Here is a 10,456-nt window from a genome sequence, read left to right as displayed (position 1 = left end):
ACGTCACTTGTTCGATGCGGGGTATCCTCCTTGAATGTATCAGCCTAAGCAATGCTCGTGATGAGAACCAATCAACACGAAGGCAGACGTATATATCAGCGGAGACTCTTAGAGGCACGAAAACCACAATCATTTGATGGAGCATTAAGAGTATTCAACATGATTCTTCGAGCATACGTTCGGAGTAATAATGTCGGAGTAATGGGAGACCTATGATTGTCGTCTGACGTCAGTTGGTGCATGAGAGAGAGAGAGAGAGAGAGAGAGAGAGAGAGAGAGAGAGAGAGAGAGGAGAGAGAGAAGAGAGAGAGAGAGAGAGAGAGAGAGAGAGAGGAGGGGAGGGAGGGAGGGAGGAGGAATTAAACCAATCTACAACAGAAGAATATATGAGGACACAGCCACTTTAAAATTCATGTTTTTCTGTGTGTAGCCATAGACCATATGGCCTATGGTGTATCTCTATACAAATACCAAGTTTTCCACAAGAGTACTAGTTTAGAACAAGAAACGTATTCTTTCATTTTTATATGAAATGATTTAATACAAATGAAGCCTGTACAGTATTTATAGTAAGTGGTAGAATGTACATCTCTGGGGAAAAACATTTGGGGGGTCTGGAGGAGCGGAGTGGAGGGGAGTTAATTATAGGTTTGCTTCTGTGATAACGATTAATGAGAGAAGAAATCGATTAATGAATTAGGAATTTGCTACAGTGGAAAACAAAAGAATTGCTGGAGTGGCAAATGCCAACGTTAAAACGTAAACAAGACTGACAATAGAAAAGGATGGAATGTCGATGTATGCTGGGAAGGGTGACATTAAGAATAGCTGGTGTAAAAGGTGCAAAGCTGTCAGGGAACAGTAAACAATAGTACTTTCATCACTCACGCCGTTTATGATTCAAAACTAACGATATTCGTGAAAATGTACTAATGCTCTGTATTCATCTAGGATTCTTCTACTCGTCTACTGCTAGTTTTATTGCTTATCACCAATAAATAGAACAAACAATTGCAAGTATTGTCCTTGGTTTTAGAGAGAAATAAAGTTGGATTGACATGGGGTCACACAGGATTATTAACCTGACAAGTTGACCGCATAAAAACAGGTTTATGCGAATATCAGCTAAATCGGTAAAGCTAGTTTATTTATTTGATTTTCAAGAGAAAAAAAACGGGAAAATTCCGCCAATTTGGGAATTTTGTGCGCTCCTGCGTACTTTTTTTCGTTGGGGTGCCCAAGAACGCCCTCACACGGCCGAGTACTCGACTCTGCTCCCTTGAGAGGACAACACCTCACATTACACTCATCCGTAGAAGTATAAAACTGTTTTGTTTTTTTTCATATACTTTTCACATTTTAATCCCAAGTTAAACAAGAAAAAAGTTAGACAGGGCACAAAAAACAAAAAACAAACAATTGTCTGTTCTTTGGATTGACATGGGGTCACTCGGTTCACTTACAAGTTCACTGGCATAAAAAGAAGTTTACGCACGCCATACTTTGCCGTTTTAGGCCTCGCATAGTTTTGGGAAATACTGAGCCGATTTGCAATCCTTTTGTTGATTAATATCTACACAAAGAATGTAATAGTCTTTGGTTTTTGATTGCAATACAGTTTGCCTATGTATGGAGGTTAGTCATCCCATAATTGACATGCTAGGCGGCTGTATTTTCAGAAAAGGTCAATTATGTGCTTGGATATCAGCTAAATCTGCAAAGCTAATTTATTTATTTGAATTTCAAGAGAAACAACGGGAAAAGTCGGCTACCTTTGGAACTTAGTGCGCTCCGGTGGACTGTTTTTTGTTGGGGTGCCCAAGAACGCCCTCACACGGCCGAGTACTCGACTCTGCCTCCTTCAAGTTAAGAGGGACAACATTTTCTGACGCTAACGCATCGCCTCACTTTACATATCCTTAGGAGTATAAAACTGTTCTTGTCACATATTTTTTACATCTTTAACTCAAGTGAAACAAGAATGTCTGCATGTCGGAAAATTCAAACTCAGGTACTGCTCTTTGCGGACATCTACGTGGGTAAACAACTTAGCCCTGCGGGTGACAGTGTACTAATCTACACAGAGTTTAAATCGACATTGAAAAACATATTGAGAGCTAAATTTAATTTAAAATTGACTTTTCACGAATCTTTCACAACTGAAGCTCCAGTTAAGCAAGCAGTGCTCAGGCTACAAAAATCAAACTCGTCTACTACTTTCTCCATATACCTTCTTCATTTATAGCTAAAGCACTCCACATGACAGTGAAATAATCACCACAACTTGAAAGGTGTCACTGATATTGGAAAAAATTAGACAAGGTACACAAAAAAACAAACCAAACCAAACAAATAATTGTCTGTACTTTCAAAGAAACAAAGATTGTTTGGTGAACCGCTGTACAAGTATGAATTGCCAGGAAACTTTTGGTACAAAATTTTCCTCTCCCCCTGAAGTATCACAGTTTCATTATCTAATCATAAACAAAGTTGTCATTGCAAGAAACAGCCTCCTCAACACAGCTTTGCACATGGCATGTGCTGCTGCTAAACAACCTTTGTACCCAAACATGAATGATTGACGACTCAAAAAACAGTGGATCGAAATCAAATCAAATATAAAGACAAATGTAACAACCTTTCCAATTATTTTTTTGACAAAAATGAAAACGATTCCAAACGTATGGTATATATTAAACAAATATGATTGACATAAGCTTAAAGAATCTGCATACAAATAGGAAAAATGGCCAACAGGCGGTTTCAGAGAGGAGATATTTGACAGAAATCGTAATGGTTCCCAAAATCAAATATCTAAATAATGTTATAATTTCAATAAATCAGATTGTGATCATCCCGAACAATCCACGAACCCACTTTGAAAAGAACTTGATTGGCAGTTTCACAGAAGAATAGATTGTGACAAAAAATGAAAAATATAGCCCCAAAATTCTCATAGGCAAATTTCATTACCGTTTGATTACATTTGAATACAACCCTGCTTAGACACTTGTAAGGTAAATGCCAAATTAAAGCTACAGGCGGTCATAATGGACAAATGGGGTTTTAAAGAAATGGTTCTTTGGACCAAGGTGATTGAAATAATGAAAAAACAATATGCTAGTTTCATAGCATTTTATTGTTTATTTCTCCGACCCCCTACCATCTACATGACAATCCGCTGTGTTTATGGCTTCAATTTCGCGATCAACTAATGCCAACGTAGGATATGTGACACAATAACCAGTACCCATCCATCAATGCTAACGTGAAAACAGACTGATTTTTCAGTTAAAATTGTGACTTAGTGTCACAAGGCCCTGGTCTTTATTAGAATAAGATAGTTTTCTGGATTTTAGTAATATAATAGCAATACTTCTGTGGTGACCTTAATTTATTTAAAAGATCTTATGAGATAAGATTGAAAAAATGCTTCTTCCATTTGACACATTGTATAGTATCTTTAGCGTAATTGATTGGTTTCCTTCCCAGTCTAAAACACAGTTACCACCTCTTTTAGCAAATAAACAGAGTCACATCCACTAATTCCCCACCCCTCCCACGGCCGTTAAGCTGACCTGTCCCTTAGACCACTCTAAAGTGTTTTTTTAACAAGTTAACTTATCCAAGAAATATTGGCTTGGCTGCTCCTCTTTTGGAAGAAAGTTTGCATACCGTTCGCAAAACACAAAACTGCACATCAAATTGTTATCCCATAGGTCGATACCTTAACTTTTTCAAAAGTACTTTCATTTCCTTAAGTCCCTCCACACACGGATGCACTGTAATTCACTTTGATGTTGTGGCCAATACGAGTTCAGTGTGAAACACGCAATAAAACTGTTGCTGATATCATGATTCCACGATTTGTTTGTTGTGAGTTATGTGCATTTCTGAAATGGCGACACCAAAGCGTACATTGTACTGAAAAGATACTATTGTGAACAACACTTGACACTCAAATACTAGAACCTGAAATATTTTTATACCATCAGGCTTTAATTGCAAACCTCATAGATGTTTCATTATCACTGTAATTTTTTATGTAGCTTGATAACGTGGAATAATTCAAAAATGGTCTCCCATGAAGACAACTTTCACCTAAACATTGCCAGAGGGACAAATATTCATATAAAAGTGTTCCTTGACAGTGTAACGTGTACTACACAGCCATATGGTTCTTGCTAATACTAGTACATATTTACTTCCACACTTTCATACACACTCACATACATACTGATATATATATATATTTTGAATATGTTGCATGTGTTGTTTGGTGAATTATTTCAATTTTTATTCAATTTAGTGTATTCTTTTATATTTATCTATTTATTCACTTATTTATTCATGCATTTATTTATTTGTTTATATTTGGGTTTTGGTTGGTTTATTCATTTGCTATTCATTTATTTGCTTGTTTGTTTTGTTTGATTCGTTTGTTGTTTATATTTTGTTATTTGTTTGGTCGATTTTTTGTTTTTGTTTGTTTGTCCTGGCTTCCCTATGGTTGCAAGAATACACTTAAGTGTATAAACAAAAGCAAAATATTATTTTTAACTTTTTAAATTAGTTATTCAATTTGAAGTGAAATCAGACCAGAATAAGACTAAACAGTGCCATCACTGACAGAAATGAGAAGTTGTGCAGAAATTTTTGAAAAACAGTTCGAAATATAAAAAAGTAGAACAAGTATTTTCAATTCTTCCTGGCCTAAACCATTTTTATCTACATACTCTATATTTGTTCTGTTCTCATAGTATTTATTTGTTATAACTATGCACTCATAACCTGGATGGCCAGGCTGTCTACATGACGTTCGTGTTCTCTGAAAGTCTTCCCTATCTACAAGCATTGAGGCCAACGAAATGATGATTGCTCCCAGTACTTTATATCATCAGTGATTCTGCATACCCTCGCAGAGACTAGCTTATCACTCCTTTCAGAGACAATCTGGCTTCTTAATTATTCAACAATGTAGATTTAATCATGCCATTTCCTCTTGCCTTTAAAATGTTGAATAGGCATGTCTGAAGACTCAGGGAATTGCCGATGCACAGTCCAGAATATTTGAGTGAGTCTACTATCGCTTGGTGCATCCTTCATAATCCCTGCATCATTCACCAAGATGATGTGAAGAATTATACTGATTTAGATCCAAAGTACATTGATGATCCAAACCAATATCCCGATATTCATAAGAGTGCAACAGGTGGGGTTGCCAGAAGACAGTAACTTATGAATGGTTTGCACTGAGGAAAGAACTCAATTTAAAAACAGAGTAATTTTATTTGTTGTGTTGGCAATATAAATGAGATTGAGAAAGTAAACTTATTAGCATTTTCGCATAATTTTAACTTATCACTCTGCAAACTACATTGATATTTAATGATTAAAGATAAAAATAATATTTTTTATGTATAAGTTCATTACAATATATCTATGTATATACATTATACACACACACACACACACACACACATATATATATATATATATATATATATATATATAAACAAAATACTTCAAGTTCAAAGTAATGAAATCTATTATTTAAGTTTCATGCATCCTGCAATATATATATATATATATATATATATATATATATATATATTTATATATTTTTTTTTTTTTTTTTTTTTTTTTTTTTTTTTTGAATGCATGTAAATACCAGATGTAAAGATAAGATAGAATTTTCCTACCAATGTTCACTTGTCCCTGGTAATAAAAGTAATTACAACTTATCTGATTATGAAATGTCTAATGCGTTGTGGATCTAAGTTCTCACACTCTGCTTCCCTGTGGTAGAATATTGCTACCATAAAAATCACAGAAATAACCTTAAAAGTGCAATATATTTCATATTTCATCATCATTTGCCCAATTTAACATCTTTTATTTTTGTTGCTGTTAGCGTCTTCAAATAAATCCAACATTCTAGCCGTTCTCCTCATTGTTTTCCTTGTGTTGTTCTTCCATGAGGTCAAACTGATAATTTTTCTTTTCCAATTTTAGACATGGCCATCAATTTATCCTGGAGGGAAATTCTGTCTGCGAGATATTTTGCTGCTTCATTTTCAATGTTTTAAAGTCTAAGGTGATGTTAAAATATCAGTCATCTCCTGTGCTACTTCTGTTGTCGTAGTTATTGTTGTTTCTGTATTTGTTGATGCTGTTACTGTTTTTTATACTGCTGCAGTTTCTTTATCTTTTGATTCCTGTCTTTTACAAAATCAAGAGAATCGGAGTTGATGCTCTCATTCCATATAGATTATCAAATTCCTTGAAATGTCTACATGTTTCCTTTCTGTGCCTGAGAGTTTCTTGTTATCTATCACTTCCATGTTTAATTTTTTTAGATTTTTCCATTTGTCTCTTGCTTCAGTCATGGAGACATTGAGATTAGATTCTTTCATTTCAGATACAATTATACAATTTTGTGCCATAACTTTTCATGCCTAACACTCTGTCTACACATATCTTCCATATCTGAACGTAACACAACATGTAAACTTTCTTCACAATGAGTCCAAATATGAATTTTATCATAAGAGTTACCGACAACTCTGCTGTACATGTTCTGATGAGGTAGCTGTTCTTGTTGTTCCTTTCACTGTTTCTGTTGAAGCTGTTCTTGATTCTAGTCTTGTATCTCTTTATTAGTTTGATCGGAATTTTCTTGACAGAGCTGGTCTTGACATTTTCCATCTCCTTCCTGTTGTTTTCTATGATTTGCTGCAATAGCCCGATTCAAGACAGCTTGTTTTGTGTTGGCATCTGTCAAAATATATTATTCAACAAAGAATTATTATTTTTATGGGAGGTTCACACTGAACTCAATACATCAAATTAAAGGGGGAGGTCACCAAGGCAGACTTTGTCATATGTGTCAAATTTAGGTAGAGTTAGGCTGTGTTCACAAATAACGATTAGGGGGGCTGGAGGAATCACAATTGAAATCTTATTTTTTTCAAATCGCCCTCAATACCCTAAAAAAATTTCAAATCCCCCCTCTACATGATCAAAATTTTTCAAGTCCCCCCATCCCCCAACTATCACAAGCCTTTATATCAGTAAAGGATGTGCACGCTGAAAATATAAACACGTATCATATCATTCCGCTAGAAGATGTTCAACACTACCTCTTATCAGCAGTTTGTTAAGTCATATTCCTAAGACAAGTTCTTAAATTGTTTCAGTTTTAAACACGTCAGTGAACTTTTTGGCTTTATCAGTCTAAGCCAACTTGAGTTAATCCAACTCTGGCCAGGTCAATTGCTCCTGCAGAAGATTACATAAAATGACGACTATGAGAGAGTAGGAAAATCATGAATTCTGGCTAATTGTTGTAAAAAGTGAGCACAGTGACCTATCAAAAATTTGTTTTCAAAAGCACAAGACATATATGAATTAGATGCTACTTAAAATTGACAATACTGGAAGGTTAAAACTGTTCCATCAAATATATGTTTTATCCTCTGAAGTTTTGGATGTAATAGTGGCAAAACTGTCCATTCAAAGTTTTGCTATTGTATTATTTTACGATGAGAAAGTGAAAATTTCGAAAATCAAGCATCATGTGACTCTATCTTTTTCTTTTAATATTTGATTATTCTCATATGTCAGAATTCAAAATTCCCTAATAACTTTTAAAGTCTCCTTGTCTTCCATGTGTTGCTCTCTGGCCTGATCTTGTGTACAAGTATGCTTAACTGTCATGAGTGTCATTTGACCCAAACTCTTCTTCAACTACCATGTACATCAGAGTCAGAGCTATCTCTGTCACTGTTCAGGTATGCAGTGACAGTGACACTGCAGTAGCAGGGCTGTACCTGATAGTGACACTGGCCGTAGGGTGTAGCTGTACTAACTTTGATAATTTTAAAATGTTTTTGTTCAGTTTAGACAACTGTGTTCTTGTTCTACTCCCTGCAGCATGTTGAACTGTCCAGTATTCAGCTTGCTAACACAGCCTGTGTATGTGTACCATGCATTTGTATCACTGACAACTGACTGTCTGTCTGGACTCTAATTGTAAATTATCACCTAATACATATTTATACAGGCTTTGTCGACAAACTGAATATAGTGTGTTTGAGCATGCTGTAGGGAGACAGCAAGAAACTGTAGTAAATATATTGCACAGAAATATTGCAAAAATCATCAACAGTTGCAGCTTCTGCCCTGTTACTAGGCTCAAGTTTGGTTTTTTACGACAAATCATACATTTTTTTGATTTTTTCAAGATAAAAGTCATGAAATGTGACAAAATGGTTCTAGATTTTGTTAAACTATTACAAACATTACAACGATTGGATGACATAAAAAGGTATTCACTTTTCATTGAATTACCTACAAAAACTTGGAATTGGAAAATTTAAAACGTAAAAGGGAACCAAAAAATTTTCAAGTCCCTACAGGCAGAGCAAAATTTTCAAGTCCCCCTGAATTCCTCCACCCCCAAACACAGCCTTAGTAAAGGAAAATCATTTTCACCGTCCATAAATCACACGATTTCTCTGAAACAGAGACAAAAAAGATGAAAGTTGGGTTTTGCATGTTCAGCTGGGCTTTGATTTTGAAGCCCTGAAATTAGGCTCAAATGCACACCAAGCAATTTTTGCATTATAGAAATGGCATGATTTATTTTATGGTTGGTGTGTACCGTTGGTGAAAACGCGGCGGACGAATGGTGAAATGAATATCGGATTATCGGGCAGTGAAATGTTGGTTCGGCCAACAATATATCATCAATTATTTGTAATTACTACGCTCACCAAGGTTTTTATTTCTACCCGAAACGGTTCTGGCACCACTCTTGTCACCAACTTGTATCTGTAAACTATATACAAAGACGAATATAAAGATAATTTTTAATCGATAATTTCATCAGCAAGTCAAGCCTGCATATTATTTTGCATTCATCAAAGCAACATTTTGAAAACTGTCCGACTTCAAAGTTTGACATATTCTTCCTTTGTTATTCTTGACTGCGGAGTGACATCACAGGTGAAAAGCACATGAGCAGAGTGAATATCGGACGATACAGAAGAGCGAATGGTGAATAAAATCGGTTGAGATATGCCTGAGTTATTGCTCCATACAGAAATCGTGTGGCAAAAGCAGAACTAAAAGTTATGTCATTTATGTATGTATGTTGAAACTTTGAATATTGGTTTGGTGGTTGAAAAATCCGAACTTCAATCAGCTGTACAATTATGTTTTCACCGCGCCGTGACGCAAAAATGACGTAAGAATTCCTGTACCGTGATGGCCCGCGGTCGAGAATACCCGAAGAATTTGTCGTCTGCCCATGTAAAACAATATAAGCATCAGATATATAAAGCACAAAAAGTACTGAAAAATTGGTAACTTAATAAAAATGCTACCTTTCCTGAAACTAATGTAAAGGCATACAATATGTTCACTTACGTCTGCTTGGCGGCCATTTCGCCGACTTGTAACTCTAGCTACCACTACCGGTCTACCAACCTAAACGGCGCCTGCTGCTGCTGATGTACGCGGGAGAACTAGAAGCCCGAGTTTGTTACAGGTCAAATGGCTGATACAATTCTATCATTTCACTGAAAACGCAGTGCAGATAAACTGCGTCCTCATCGGTGTAAACTGCGTGCTACGCTTGTTTATGATAATCGGAATTGCTTGCTGTAACATTGCACATAAAATGCGTCCGTCCTCAACGGTGCAAACTGGGCCTGTAAACAAAAGTAGTTAACAGTGTCTATCACTGAGGACGCACTGCACATAAACTGCGTCCTCAACGGTGTAAACTGCGTGCTACGCTTGTTTATATGATCGGACTTGCTTGCTGTAACATTGCACATAAAATGCGTCCTCAACGGTGCAAACTGGGTGCTACGCTTGTTTATGCTGATTGAAATACCAAATTACTGTAAACAAAAGTAGTTAACAGTGTCTATCACTGAGGACGCACTCCACATAAACTGCGTCCTCAACGGTATCAACTAAGTGCTTCGCTTGTTTATGCTGATTAGCATATCAAATTACTGTAAACAGTAGTAGTTGACAGTTTTAACCGCTGAGGACGCAGCGCACATAAACTGCCCGTGAGGATAGCCAGCTATCTCACAAGGGCGAGCTTCGGGGCGAGACTTGTTATCGTGGTCATTCTAATTTTCTTTCTTATAATTTTTGATTTCGTTGACATTTTCTATGCGTCGAGCTATCAGTTTTCACTTTGTAGCTCTGTATGAATGTAAAAGTGATGCACGTATGAAAGTATTAAACCCTGCGCACGATGCCGTGTGTTCCCGGCGTCTCACGGCCTCGCTGCGCCTCCTACCACAACGCCGGGTCGACGCAGCATCGTACGCAGGGCTATGGCTAGGTCTGAAAGCAGCCAGTCGTCGAGCTATCACACAGGAACCTGCACTTACCTTCACTGTACAGCAGATACAGGTACCGCCAACGAGGC

At 36.5% G+C, this 10,456-nt stretch overlaps 1 long non-coding RNA gene across 1 annotated transcript; it reads right to left on the bottom strand.

The window, feature by feature from the left end:
- Positions 1 to 5,664: 5,664 nt before the first annotated feature.
- On the bottom strand, positions 5,665 to 9,643 carry LOC139150637 (uncharacterized). Its single transcript, XR_011556246.1, has 3 exons — positions 9,433 to 9,643; positions 8,778 to 8,842; positions 5,665 to 6,777 (listed from the first exon to the last, which is right to left on the bottom strand). It is a non-coding gene; the product is annotated as an uncharacterized lncRNA (long non-coding RNA).
- Positions 9,644 to 10,456: the final 813 nt, after the last annotated feature.

The sequence above is a fragment of the Ptychodera flava genome, chromosome 14, assembly GCF_041260155.1.
Source record: "Ptychodera flava strain L36383 chromosome 14, AS_Pfla_20210202, whole genome shotgun sequence".
Lineage (NCBI taxonomy): Eukaryota > Metazoa > Hemichordata > Enteropneusta > Ptychoderidae > Ptychodera > Ptychodera flava.
The sequence above is the reverse complement of the archived record's forward strand: the minus strand, read 5'-3'. Positions and strand labels throughout refer to the sequence as shown.